Below are 15,640 nucleotides of genomic sequence, written 5' to 3' on the forward strand. Positions count from 1 at the left end.
AACGGGACGATTTCAACTTCCCAATTATCAATTTCACATTTCTCAGCAGTAACATAACCTCTGCCCCTTCGTATGGTGTTTACATAGACAATAACTGTTTAGTGTATTTAAATATCAGGTGTATTTGTAAGAGGCTAGGAAACAAAGTGTATGCGAACTTTTAGCGAGCTACTACACCTGTTTCGAGCCGAGTACAAATACAACTGATATTTGAAGACACTAAACAGTTATTGTCTTTATCCTGCATTTGTTCTGTATATTGTTTGTGTGTTGAAAGACACAAAAACTAACATATTTAGCATTTATTTTCGATTTGTAATCCCTTGAGTCCCGCGTAGTAATATCAAAATCACACATTACGCTGAAGACGGGTTCGCAAAAAAGAATCTCGAATGGTCAACAATAATACATCGCTCAAGGTGAATAATTATCTATTTTATCAAAACAAACAATTTCAACAGTAAAAACAAATAACAAAACATTGTCAAATTTGAAACAGAAGTGTACGAGTTGTCCTACGCCTCAGACGTGACATTCACTAAACATGCATGCTGAAATTTACATGGTTGATTTTGTAACACAATCATACACATTCAAGTTTTGAAATCGACAATTGTCATCGTCATTGGAATGCAACTGGAATACACATTTTGAGGTCACATAGGTTCAAAAAATACTCAGTCCGGCAGTGGGCGGAGCTTTTAAGCGATATCTGAATAGTATACAGATACAGCATAACGATATATCTAGGGCTGTATCTGTATAGTAGGACACCCAATTGCACAATTGATACGTTATTCTCGTGCTTTTTCACACTATACGGACTTCATATACAGGAGTGTGCTCCTTACGCAGAAACTGCTCCAACAAAGTTATGAGGAGGACAGATTAAAATTGACACTCTGTAAATTTTATGGACACCATCACCAATTGGTGGATCCATATGATGTGTCTTTGACCAAACTATAGCTAGCTAAGGACATTTTTACTACATGGTAGATTGTGGTTTGTCATTACGTTGTCTAATCTTTTAATTACCAAACGTGACTTATTCCCGATTGTGACTGTTTTGCTGAGTGTGAATTCGCATTACCATAAGACGTGTTACGGTACTTATCTATCCCAAATTCATGTATTTAGTTTAAATGTTTAATGTTATATTTGTAATTCTCATCGGATTTTGTCAAATATGTTGACGTCTTTTCTATTATATTCATGTGTTATGGCAAGGAAAATTAATCACTGCCTTCATTTATTAGATTTGATTTTGTTCAACGTAATCTGTACGATGTTTTATGTTTGAAGTTAGATTCAAAACAAACCGGACATAGCTTTATAATACAGTTAATTGCTACCTTAGTTTGCTATTAATGAGTATTGAAATGTGCATTGTTACTAAATGTAATATTAGTATTAAGTTCAAATATAATCTTAAATCAATCCTGATTCCATCCTATTCATTCAAATGTGACGTCATTTTTCATTTTTTGATGATCTGTTTTACAAATTCAAATGTGACGTCATTTTTTGTCACTTTTTACATTTCTAATATGACGTCACTTGGCGTTGAGGTTTAATCTCATTCGGATGTGTTGCATTTTGTTGGGTTATATATTGTATTTCGGTTGTTTCCTGTAATTAGCTAATACTTCCGTTTTATCATGTTCATCTTTTGTATAGTCATTTTATAAAATTTACTGTTTGCAAAAGAATAAATCATTCTAAATAATAGGGATGTTCTGGTACCAAACAGAAAACCCTGGCACTTTTTGGCACAACTTTTTTGAACTTTTGGTCCTCGATGCTGTTCAACTTTGTACTTGTTTCGCTTTCAAACTTTTGTATCTGGGCGTCACTAGTAAGTCTTGTGTGGACAAAATGCACTTCTGGCGTATTAAATATATTAAACTTGTTGCCTTTTGTTAGCTACTATTTGTATGTTTCTTTGTCAATTGCGTTCTCCTATTTATTTATATTGTAGTCCTGTAATGTTGTGTTGTCATTTTAATGTTATATTTCAGATGGCCATAAAAGACCAGGTTCAACCCACCATTTTTTTCCTGTAAAAATGTCCTGTACCAAGTCAGGAATATGGCCATTGTTATATTATAGTTCGTTTCTATGTGTGTTACTATTTAACGTTGTGTTTCCATTGTGTCGTTTGTTTTCTCTTATTTTTTACTGTGAATTCACATTACTATAAGACGTGTCACGGTACTTATCTATCCCAAATTCATGTATTTGGTTTTGATGTTATATTTGTTATTCTCATAGGATTTTGTCTAATGCTAAGTCTGTTTTTGTGTGTGAGTGTGTTACATTTTAATGTTGTGTCGTTGTTCTCCTTTTATATTTAATGCGTTTCCCTCAGTTTTAGTTTGTTATCCCGATTTTGTTTTTTGTCCATGAATTTATGAGTTTTGAACAGCGGTATACTACTGTTGCCTTTATTTACAATATTTATATGATAACAATCAATATTTCATGCATTTATTATAAAAAAAAATCAATGTTTTTTAGACACACACAAAACTTCGGATCAAACTTTTGGGATAAGCTAATGGTGTTTTACAAGAAATAAGCGAAATAGTACCATCTAACGGGGGAAAAAAAACCGATAAATATCACTTGCCGGTAACCGATAAAAAAGTGTACCGAAAATAAAGCGTTTTATGTACTACACGATCTTTAATGTCATCGTTCACATCGAATGATAGTTTAGAAATTGTCCTGTAATAAATGGAAGAACGATATAGATTATCATGTTACGTTTTTTATAGTAAGAAGAGAAAAAGGAATTATGAAAGTATTAAAACAATTGTCCTTTAATCTTTTTCTTATGCCATCATATTTAAGAAAATTTTTAAATTAATGTTCAATTATACCATGACATAATCTAGTAAAATACAACATTTCGGAACATAATGTTTGATTCTTTTTAAATTTTAATAAAAATACATATTTACATCATTGGATATTCATGTATACATACGATGGTAACATATTACCTGATGTTTCTTTCAAAAGCTTTCATTGTTATATAAATGTTAAAATGTAGATAGCTTATGTTTTCAGACTTTTTTCTTATTCTCAATTCTTAAAAAGTAAAATCACAAAAATACTGAACTCTGAGGAAGATCAATTGGGAAAGTCCACAATCACATGGCAAAATCAAATAACAAAACGCATCAAAAACGAATGGACAAGAACTGTCATATATATATAAATATATATTTTATAGATCAAAGAAAAAGAGGAGGGAGCCACTTACAAGATCACAGTCTGTCGATCAAAGATATGATATAGCAAATATAATTGGCATTCCTTCCAGTACAAACAACGAAGCATATAACAAATATCTCAATACTAATGAGGCTCAAGGCGAGTACTTTGTTCTGGATCCCTCCGTAACGAAATATCATAAAGCTTTGAGCAACCGGATGTTACCAGAAATTAAAAGATGTAGTGATGCAGAGGGTGATGAAAATGTTTACTATGAAATTGATGACGATAAAATCGAACCCTCGACAGATATAGGGGGAGTTTACCAGAGAAAAATGGAAGCAGTAGTGGATAAAGATTATCACCGTTGTGATCAAACAAGATATGAAACAGAATTTGGGTATGACAATATATATCTTCTCGTTTGAATTATTACAGCTTGCCTTGTTGTGTGTTTGCTCATTGCTGAAGGGCGTACTCAGACCTAAAGTAACTTACATCTACGTGATCCTTTCCATAGAAAACTTAAAGACTAAGCATCACGAACCCCACCTTAAAATGGGAGTGATCATATGTGCTCTGGATTGGTAAGTATACCCGGCTCTACATGTTGCTCATGTTATTACAAATCCGGTAAATAGTCTAATTTGGTAGGTCACATAGTAGAAAAGGGAGAACAGGATTGAAGTTACGACAAAAGGCACATATCCGATATCTTCTGCGAAACAGATATTCTATAAAGGTCATAAATTATCTAAATGACAAGAATCTGATAAAATGTTCAAAATTAGGCTAAATATTCCATGACAAATTGTTCCGACGATAAGGTTTCATGGAAATGATATTGTTTTTCTTTAGCCATACGTATGTTAGATAACCGTAAAAATATCTAAAGTAAAAGTTCTTTACCGTTTTTTTTCCTTTCATAATTATAAAATTTACTTTTTACAGACCAAAGAAAAAGGACACCGAACAACTTACAGGAGTACAGTCTGTCGACCAAAAAACTAAGATAACAAATCTTGAAAGTAGTCCATCCAACACGGGAGGAAACAAATCTTTAAATTCTGACGAAGATCAAGGCGACTACTTTGTTCTTGATCCATCAGTGACGAAATGTGATAGAGACATCAGCAACCTGGTCTTACCACAAATAAAAAGATTCAGTGTTCCACAGTGTGATTGTAATGTTTACAATGAAATTGGTGAAGATAAAAGCGAACCCTCGACAGATATGTAGAAAACAATATTACGCAAATAGAAAAAGTTAGGGATGTAGTTATTTACCATTGTGATTAGGCAAAAAAACCAAACACAATTAGGGTAAACTAGTAAATGTGCCACGCATGATAATCATGCGAAAAGCATGCGTAAATCATGCGTATTTTTCGCACGGAAAACGCTCAATTTAAGCTATATCCGAGGATTGTGCGTAAATTTACGCACGATTTTCGCATAATTCCCGCACAAAAAATATTCGTATAGACCTACGTGCGATTTACATGGAATAAATTTACTTATTCGTTAATCAAAACACATGATAATTGTGCGTAGTCATGATAAAACAATGTAGTGGATTCTCCTACTTTTTTTATTATCTGGCTTTGATTAATTTTTGTAACTGTTTTGAGAACTTTTGGTATCTTCTATTTTCATTCGATATTCAAATATAAAGTGATTTGTTTAAAAAATATATATTTAATTGTATGGTTTGATTTTTATATCACAGTTGTATTGCTGGAACTTTCGATGGAATAGTCAATATATACCTTATTTTTAGGCAATATTTTTTTTGCATTTCCTTATAGTCACCTGGTGTCCAACTAAAATATGTTTCTAATGCAATGTACACATATAAGGATTTTGGTAGAGATATCTAAGTCATACAATAAATTGTTATTAAACAAGGTAAATATTGATAATAACTCTGATTTAAAATCCATTTAAACATTCTACATGGAAATTCAAGAGTACAGCAACAATATCCCAAGTATTTCAGTCCTTGCCTCTAGTTCATATCATATTTTGTTTTCACATATTAACTTGTTAATAGTTTTCTCTACTTGTTTTGGTTGGGTCTTTTTATAGTTCACTTTACATGGTTTTTTATTCATTATTGGAGGACATATGATGACCTATAATTATTTTCTATATATACATCATTTTGAACTCTGGTGGATATTTTTTCTCATTCGCAATTCAACCAGATTTCCTTATTTTTATTGGATCTTTGAATCATATATCAAGAGTAATTGATCTCAACAGTGATTGTGAATTGTGTATGTATATATCGTTTGGGACAACTAAGAACACAACTGAAATCAAGAGGATACAAACAAAAAAACATCACAGAAGCTTTTGATAAAGCCCAAGAAAAAGATTGAGCTAGTCTCATGGAATGCAAAGATAAGATGACCCGTGCAGATAGAACTCCGTTTGTTGTAACCTTCCATCCCGATTTGACAAATATTTCATCTACTATCCGAAAGTACTGGCGTCTTATCGAAAATGACTCTTCCTAAAAGAAATTTGTCCATCACCTCCTGTTATCGCCTATCGCAGATCCAAAAATCTCAAGTACATACTTGTGACATCAAAAGTAAAGAAACAAGAAACTTCTAAATTTGGGTGTTACAAACAATGTGGTAGAAGCAATAGTAAGTGCTGTAAAGCCGCCAACACTGACCACCCTTTCAGCAGCACAGTAACAAAGCAGCGATACAACATCTATGTTAAATCTGATAGAAAAACGAAAAAAAAAGTATTTATATTCTTACTTGAAATTGCAAGCTGCAGTATGTTGGTGAAACAGAAACTAAATTCAACATCAGACTTAACAATCACCGGTCGTTTTATACAAAAGGAAGAAACTGTCCAATTACTAGACACCTCTTAAGAACAGGACATACTTTTGATAATATTACCTTTCAAATAATTGAGGTAAACCAAAATTGGGACTCCGAAAGGAGAAAACAGAGAGAAAGGTTCTGGATGCATCAGCTACGTTCTCTTGAACCTGATGGACTTAATGAGAGGTATGAAAAACAGTTTTACCCAAAACCAAAGGAATACATCATGAATGTTATTCTGTTGAATGAGACGGATGAAAACAGATTTACCCAAAACCAAAGGAACAAATCATGAATTTTATTCTAGTTAACTAAAACAACGATTTGTTTAGATTTAAAAATTGTTATGTACAATAAGCGGCAAAAAAATGTTTATATAGACCATCAATAACTTTAAAATATGTTAAACTTTTACACAAATTTTGTGTAGCTCAAGCCACAAAGATATTTTTTGTCATGCATCCGATTTCACCTAGATAGATGCACACGCCTGACGAAGCTAATTTGTTTAGCGAAATATTGCGTGAATAATATATAAAATATAACAACTAATTTTATAACACTCATTAGTGTGTTAAAGTTACATTCTTAGACACTTACACAATATGTATAGTATATAGTTTCCTTTTAACATTTTTTAATGTATCCCTTTTTTCATATAAAAAGATGTAAGGTATTGTACTAAACGTTTGAAAAAGTTATATATACTCGATAAAAATAATACACAACATGAAACATCTAGGTCTTCCAAGTTATATATCATTATTGTTTAAACTTTTTTTTTCAAAGTGGTGAAGAACAAAATATCTCATCCACCATTACTTTAGTTGTTTGTTTGGAAGACACTAAGCACTAGTTGTTACTGGGATAAACATTAACTTCAAATTTTAGAGAAAGATCTTTTTTCAATCAACATTGTATTATTTTAATATTATTTGACCATGTTGACTCCTTTTCAGGATTTGTTCCTAAAAAGATGTTTATGGTAGATTATGTTGACGGTACAACGATATCTTAAATTAAATAAATGGATGCACATGAAGAAATGAAAGGGGAAAAATCAGCGTTAAGAAACTTACCGTCTTTTTATGATATAAAAGAATATGAAACTGTTGAAACAACATGACTGTTTTTAAGAGGCTGTCCATTTTATTTTGTAAATTACCATATCTTTTTAACTAAATTGCTATATTAAATTATTTTAATACTTTATATTTTTAATTAAATTAGATTAATCATGTGGTCTTTGCTGAAAAGAAATCACTCCATTTATACTTATATATGCCAATATTTAAAATTAAAAGCTTTAAGCAGAGATTCACAATATGCATATACACCTGCCATGATCTGGCATGCAGAATGTTAAAAACAAGAATTGACTTGATATATGCAATATCTATAATGGTTTAGATACAGCACGTGCGATTTACAACTACTACATCAATCGGATGACTTTCTCATGTACTTAGCTTGCATGCGTAAATCATGCGTTTACAATATATGCGATACACGCATTCATTTATTACGTGCGAAAAGCGCATGTAAAAGATCATGCGTTTAACGAATATTTCAGATAACGCATGATTTTCAAACAATTCACACATGTAATAGCTTTCATGCGTAAATCATTTGTTTAACAAATTATGCGATACACGCATGTTTATGCGATTTACGCATACTTCATATTTTGCATGATTTATGCATGATTCACGCACGACTTTCGCATGTTATGGCCTTCATGCGTATATCATACTTTGCATTTTTGCCTGTGTATGCATCTTACAATTAAACAAATTAGATATACTATCAACTAGTAAACAAAATAACTGGCATAAGTATGAATCTTATGCATGTATATATCATAGACACGAATTTACATTGACGCTTTTCTGTATGTTAATTTTCGTATCATATAAGAATTTAATATCGCATAAAAGTTTAGTTACAAAAAATTAAGCAGATTGTCTGCTCTATGGTCGAGTTGTTGTCTCTTTGGCACTTTACCCATTTCCATTCTTAATTTTATCTAGATTTGTTTCTTTCGATTTCAGACCTAAAACACCTTATATAAGAATGCCACATTTTGATTGGTTAGTAGCCAGTGTAATTTTCACATGTTCTAAAATTTTCTCCCCATTTTAAACCAATTTGCCTGTTTTTCACCACTGTTGACGAAGATGCCTTAAATGCCATGGTATTTGCCATTTTTGGATATTCCTTTTTTACCCTCGCGAGCATCTTCCCGCCACAAATATTCAGATAAGACGTTATCTAAAGGAAGCGAACCAACGAGTATACGTATACTTCCCGAGGTTCAATGATAATTTCCACTTATCCTCAAAATAATGCATAAGCATAAACCTGAATCACAGAACAAGTGAACACAATAGTTATATCCATCTGTACATGCAGATAGTTTCAATACAAATCTATTCAGTGTAATTAAACAGATATATCATGTTATGGAGGGGAATTGCGAAAATTACCAGTATAAGGACCGAATTTTCCTCGCCTACTGTCTCTGGAAATTTCACAGTCCCTCCACAGGTATTTTTCTCAAATTCCCCTCGATAACATGATATATCGGTTCAATAATACTAGTAGTACCAAAGCAAAAACAAAGGTTAATGTCCAAAATAAAGGCAACAGTAGTAAAGGTCAGCCTTTTCCCGCTAATTTCTAAAATCCAAATATCTGGATAAAGGAGCTCCATCACCTATTTTTATCTTATTTTGATCTTGAACTAATGCTCTTCCAATTTATAGTACCAATTTTTATTTTATCTTAGTAAATACTTTAGTCTGAGATTAGTTTTCATTGTTTCATATCAATGGACCACAAATAAGAGTTACCTAAAATCTTTACGTCATGATTTTGATCAAGGTTAACTTTTTTTTTAGAGGAATCATCATAATTGTTGTCAATAGAATAGAATTTGATGCGATTGCCATACACGTGAGAGGTTTAGCTAGCTATGAAACCAGGTTCAATCCACCATTTTGTACATAACGAAATGCCCGTACCAAGTCAGGAATATGACAGTTGTTATATTTGCAATTTGATTAGGGACTTTCAACGGAGTTCAGTATTGTGTGATTTTACGTTTTGATATATTTCCTCATTCTTTATAATCAGACGTTAAATTTATTTTCTATGATAGTTGTTTTTAAACTTAACTTCTCCAATTTTGAAACAGGGTTAGTTTGTGGATAGTTGTCTCATTGGCAATCATACCACATCTTCTTTTTTATATTGTATTTAATATGCATTTTGTACTGAAAATAAAATACATACAATGCAACAGACTTGTTGATACAGATATATCCTTCATTACCCAGTTGGTTATGTTGTGTTTTTGTACTGTTGTTTATCTGTTGGTCTATTTGATTGTTTGGCCCTGACGTTGTCAGTTTATTTTCGAATAGTGAATTTGAATGTTGCTTGTATCCCTCGCCTTTCTTTTTTTTAGAATACATATCTGAACAAGCGATATGACTATCAATTTACATTAAAAAAAACAACGATAAAGAGACAACCAACGGTCCATCAAATTCTAGGATGTTTCTCCTTTCCCTTTTGATAAGATTGTAGCCAAGAACCATTCGTTTTGAAACTAAAGATACGTTTCTAAAGATCAACTTTTAATGTTACAAAAGAGAGTCGAAAGATATCAGAGGGACATTCAAACTCGTAAATCAAAAATAAATTGACAATGTAATTGCTAAAAAAAATCAATTTAAATGACTTGAATATAATCCCCGAAAAAAAGAATTTCGTCACACATTATAATGATGACGTAGAAAACTCAAAATAATGTGGTGTGATTCTTAATTATACAATCAAAGCAAAAAAGGTGTAATTTTATTTAATTCCGGCTTATTTTTGAAAGCTGAAAACTTGAATGGATTTACGGGCACCAAAACTTGTGAAAATAGTATAATCAGATCCTTCACTTATACACGGAGTTCAAATCTTAATGTGCATGCCATTAAATAATTCATCACATAACACTTTTACCATAAACATGAAGAACTAAGTATTAATATAGTCAGGCAAATAATAATTAACGTCGGGACTAGAATTCTTCTGCGGCATATACATAATTAGAATTTTTAAAGAAACTACAATGATCAATATAGAAAATTGTCAGCATAATGCGCACCTCTATTACCGAAAATGACACTAATGTCATCGTGCTTGTCATACTGATCGATGCAATGCATGTTTTCAATCGGTTACATGACTTAAACGATTAACATCGAAATGTCCGTCAAGTACATTTTGTTGTAATTGTTATCTTTAAAGAAGATCTATAAACACCTCTGCACCGTTAATGTTAATGATCTAACAACAATTTTTTTTTCAAGTTATGAAAAAATAAATACCCGTTTTATTTGAATGTGGCTTTTGTAAACGATTTATAAGAATACTCATGACGTAGTACGTATGAGTATTTCGGTACAAACTTTCGCTCCTCTTTGTATCATAAAGAATATATTGATATTTGCTAGATTTTACTTGTGTAGGGTGACTGTTAACATGGTCATGACGGAAAGATGATTTTTTGTATGTCCAAACTATTGGTCTTACGAGTACATAATAAAACGATTTTTAGAAAAAAGTATCCAATGCACTGCGATTCGTACCATATGAGTTTTTCAATTGACGTCTTTAACATGTTAAAGACAGCATGTCTTACCAACTTTAAAATTTATTGTTTTATTTAACTCTTTTATCAATACAGTTGAGTAAGGCCATAATTTCTATTTATTTTTTAATTCAAGTTATTGCAACTAATCTAAACATTGTGCAAATTAAGATTTAGTTCTTTTATCTTCTTTTAATGTTGTGGTCTAGCTTTGATGTCGAACAATTACATCGTGATTCATGAAACAGTTTGAAATAAGGTTGTAATGCTGGGAACACTTGACCCTACTCGATATATTTATAAAATCAAATAAATTGATGAGTAAAAGTACAAAACACTCTTTTAACTTTTTCTCAATAGCATGGGGAATTTCTAAATGATTATGTTGTTGTTCCCTGATGATGAAGGAAGGTAATTTCTAAAATTAATGGTAAGGTTTTTTTTTATTAGTCCTGAACTTATTAAAATGAAAAAAGTATAATAAAAAAACGAACTCAAAAAAAAATTTAAAAGGGAAAGTCCATACATATCTGATATAACCATACGCTATCAATCAACGAAACAAATGAAAAGCAACTGAAATATTCCTGACTTGGTACATGCATTTATTGAAAAAAAAATAGAGGTTTGAACCTGGTTTAGTAAGTAGTTGATTAGAAACAGTTTATAATGTTCACTTTTCTATATAGTGTCCAATGCCGTTCGAGGACCTATAGATGCCATATTCTCATCCTTTTGACTTTTGAAATTTTTTTGTGTCATTGTTAATTTCACCGCATCTATTTATTTTTGTAAACATGTAAGTAAAACAAGTACATAACTTAGTTCCATGGCAATAAAAAGAAATTTATTCTGAAAAAAAGCTGTAAAAAGAGACATTGAAACGTTTGAAATTCCTTTTTCTAAATTAAAAGCTATTATGAAACCAGATTTTTCAGAATAGAAACACTAGTTCTGGAAGTGAGGGTGCAACATGAATAAAAGGAGATGTAGTAATTATAGATTTCATAACGAGTGAGAATTAGATATTGCTTGATATTAACTCGGATTATTCAAATTCAATATAATAGTAAATGAGCCGTCGGTGAGTTTGTATTTAAATCAAATAACGAGAGTTGATATCAAGCGATATTCATTTATCACAAGAAGTTAAACATATGTTTTTCATATGCACACTCTTCTAGAGTTAGATTGAAAATTCCGCGAATCGTTGAGCTAGACCTTTACACATACTAGTAAGCCGTCATTTTCGTAATTCGGTGTCAAATTCAAATATCAGATATTTAAAAACTTTATAAGAGATTCCGAATGAATTTAGAAAGTAGAGTGTGAGTATTTTGTATATTACCGAGGAAATCATATATGTCCGTTGCTATTGACGAAATGAGCAACGCATGTCAGGCAAAATACGTCTAGCAACTTTGGTTTATTTTTGAAAATGGGTTATAATCATTCCCTAGAAGTGGAAATATGCTTTTTTATTTATAAAAAAAATATGTTTTGATGAATTTTAGTATTTTCCGTTACGGAAATATGTTTAACTATTAGCTATTGGATGATTAATTATATCAATGTTTGCTTCCGCATTAGAACAAGTGCTTTACGATTGTTTTACAACCAATTCTTTTTTTCATTTAATAGTTATTGAGAAAAAAATTAAAGCACATGGCACAAATTAAATTTAGTTATGCATCCTCATAACACGTTCATAACCCATAGCACATCTTTACCTCCTCTAACAAGGAATTCAATTTCTTTCGTTTACTTTCAACTGGGTACCCGCCTACATGACAAATGCCTTTTCAATATACTTTTGAAAAACATAGGAAAGTCTTCGTTTTGGCTAAATATAAGAACATTCTATCTGATGAAATATATACCGATGACAAACCCTAATTACAACCAACTCATGCAGGTAATCAGCCTTTATGAAACTGGTAAGTAACAATTTAGTTCTGAGTCGCAATAGAAAGCTTTTCCCCGAGCTGGTACGTACAGTGAACCAAATTTAAAAAAAAAGCATGTTATGTCGAGCAGTTTATTTTCAATAGTATCAATATGATTGAAATCTCTAAATAGACTGTGTTTTTTGGTGAAAAGTAAAATCACAAGAATAGAGGAAAATCATTTCGGAAAGTCCATAATAACATGGCAAAATCAAATAACAAAACGCATCAAAAACGAATGGACAAGAACTGTCATATTCCTGACTTGGTATAGGCATTTTCAAATGTAGAAAATGGGGAATTAAACCTTGTTTTATAGCGCTTACCCTCTCACTTTAATGACAGTCTCATCAAATTCCGTTATATTTACATTGATGCGTTAACTTAACAGATACAATAAATAAAATAGTCAAAATATGGGTACATCAGTCATCATCGTATAACAATTTTAAAAGGAACAATTTAACAGAACACAAAAACATCTATCTACAAACACATTCATTGATTTGTGTGTCTGACGTTAGATAATTTTGATAGCAAGTTATTTCGATGGTAAGGTTGTATCTACAGTTTCACTATTAAAACTCTCTTTTTAACAAAAACAATTATTGGTATTCGTTAGTAGTTACATTTCGGTCAAAAAGTAAATCTGATTATAACATTTTTTTATTTGTTTGTCTAATAGGTCAAAGAAAAAGAAAAGGGAACAATTGACAAGACAGGCTATCGGCCAAAAAACTGAGGTGGTACATCTTGAAAATGGTACCTCTATTACTAACAATCAGGGAAATGTGTTATCTGCGTACTTATCTTTGAATACCGCGGACACACAAGGCCAGTACACTGTTCTTGATCCCTCCGTTACGCAATATGAGGAACCCATAACCAGTCAGTTATTACCAGTGGTTATAAGGTTTGAAGTTGCAGAGGGTGACGAGAATATTTATCATGAAATTGATTAAGATGAATTCGAATCCTCTTAACATATGGAAGACGGTCAAGAGAAGCAACTAGAATTGAGAACATACCTTTATTTACTATTACAGTAGTGATAAAACAATACTCGAAAGACATTTCGGTATGATAGTCCATCTTACAATCTAACATTCGAGGAAGACCATCTAATCAACTAGGAAAGATTAATACTTGCAAAATATGTATTAGTATATATTGATCGTGTCTATCGGATTTGTTTTACATTGACCCTTTAGTATATAATCATTATATTTTTTGGCGTTGGTTGATATACTGACAATCAAGGACAGTTTAATGTGGGTGGTTTCAACTACAACATTGTAATTTTTTTCGAAGAAGAATCAACTGAAATTCAGTTTTTGGAGAATTTTTTTTCTTTCTGAGACAAAAATGATAGATACATTCTCCTTTCCATTTATTTTTTAAATTTTAATGATAAAGCTTACTAAACATTGGTATTTATACAAGTTTTATTTCTAGGGTTGTCTCCTTTTGCTTAGGGAATGCAAAGAGCTATTGTGTGAATGGGAAAATTTCATGATATCCTCAATATTTAAGCAATCGACTTCGAAATGTAGACATAACTACTGCTACTTTTCAAAATATAGATACTACTAAAAAGTTTTACTCATGTATGATTTTATTGTGTTTTTACGCAACTTTTTAGCACCGCTTTTGGGCTATTTTTGTGGCGACAAGTTTTTATTGGAGGAGGAAGCCAGAGTGCCCGGAGAAAAATCACAGACCTTCGATATAAAAACTGAAATTCTAGTCAATTGAGATTGGAGTCGAGTGCACCTGCACGAGCAGGGTTCAATCACATCCTCAGTGTTGACTAGATATTGATTACAGTAGTTAATTAGACCACTCGGCCACCGAGGTCACTACTAATGTTTGGTATGTTATATGTAATTAATTATTTATTTTTACATGCATTTACTTGTTGTTTGGTTTATACTTGCGCATAGCTATTTTGTCAACAAACTGACATGTCGTTTGTTTAGTTGTCTACTTTATTTAGTTTTTTCTATACACTTGTTCATAAATCTCTTTGAATTTCAAAATCAAAGGTAGCAGTATTTTTATTTAAAGCTTCGAAAAAAATTCTGTGATTTTGTTTTATACTGTATTCATTAGATTCAAAATATCCTCATAGTACAAATCGGAATTCAGTAGTATAAATGCGAATTATGATTTTTACCTAAAATCCAGTTCCAATAGATTTTAGACAGCTTAAAAAGGATGACTTGAATGATTTCGATGTGTTACCACGGGGATTATAGATATATGTTATTTCTTTTCCGGATAACTATCACCAGTAGTTAAGTCTGGTGTGTATGACACATCTCGTATAAATAAGACTGTACTTTCAGGTTTTAGATGGGTTTCAAGCTGTTCAATCCTTGCGTCTTTTTTTTTCATTTTTTTTAACCACAGTTATTGTCAGTTTATTTTCGTCTTATGAATTTGTATGTCTACTTGGTATCTGTTACCTTATTGTGTTTTGATAATATGAAATTACCGATAATAATACATAATAAGAATATGGGGATATCAAATTATGAACATGGTTGTATTAGAAACAAGAATGTGTCCATAGTACACGGATGCCCCACTTGCACTATCATTTTCTATGTTTAGTGGACCGTGAAATTTGGGCCAAAACTCTAATTTGGCATTTAAATTAGAAAGTTCATATCATAGGGAACATGTGTACTAAGTTTCAAGTTGATTGGACTTCAACTTCATCAAAAACTACCTTGACCAAAATTTTAAACCTGAAGCGAGACAGACGGACGGACGGACGGACGAACGGGCGGACCCACAGACCAGAAAAATAATGCCCCTCTACTATCGTAGGTGGGGCATAAATACATGAACGTTTATTTTACAACAGTAATTGATGTTTAAGACAATGTTGAGATTGATCAACTTGTGATTTTATGATATATAGAAAAACACATAATTATGTTGTTATCTAAGAGTTCGTTTCTTTGCAT

Source organism: Mytilus edulis, chromosome 9 (genome assembly GCF_963676685.1).
Source record: "Mytilus edulis chromosome 9, xbMytEdul2.2, whole genome shotgun sequence".
NCBI lineage: Eukaryota > Metazoa > Mollusca > Bivalvia > Mytilida > Mytilidae > Mytilus > Mytilus edulis.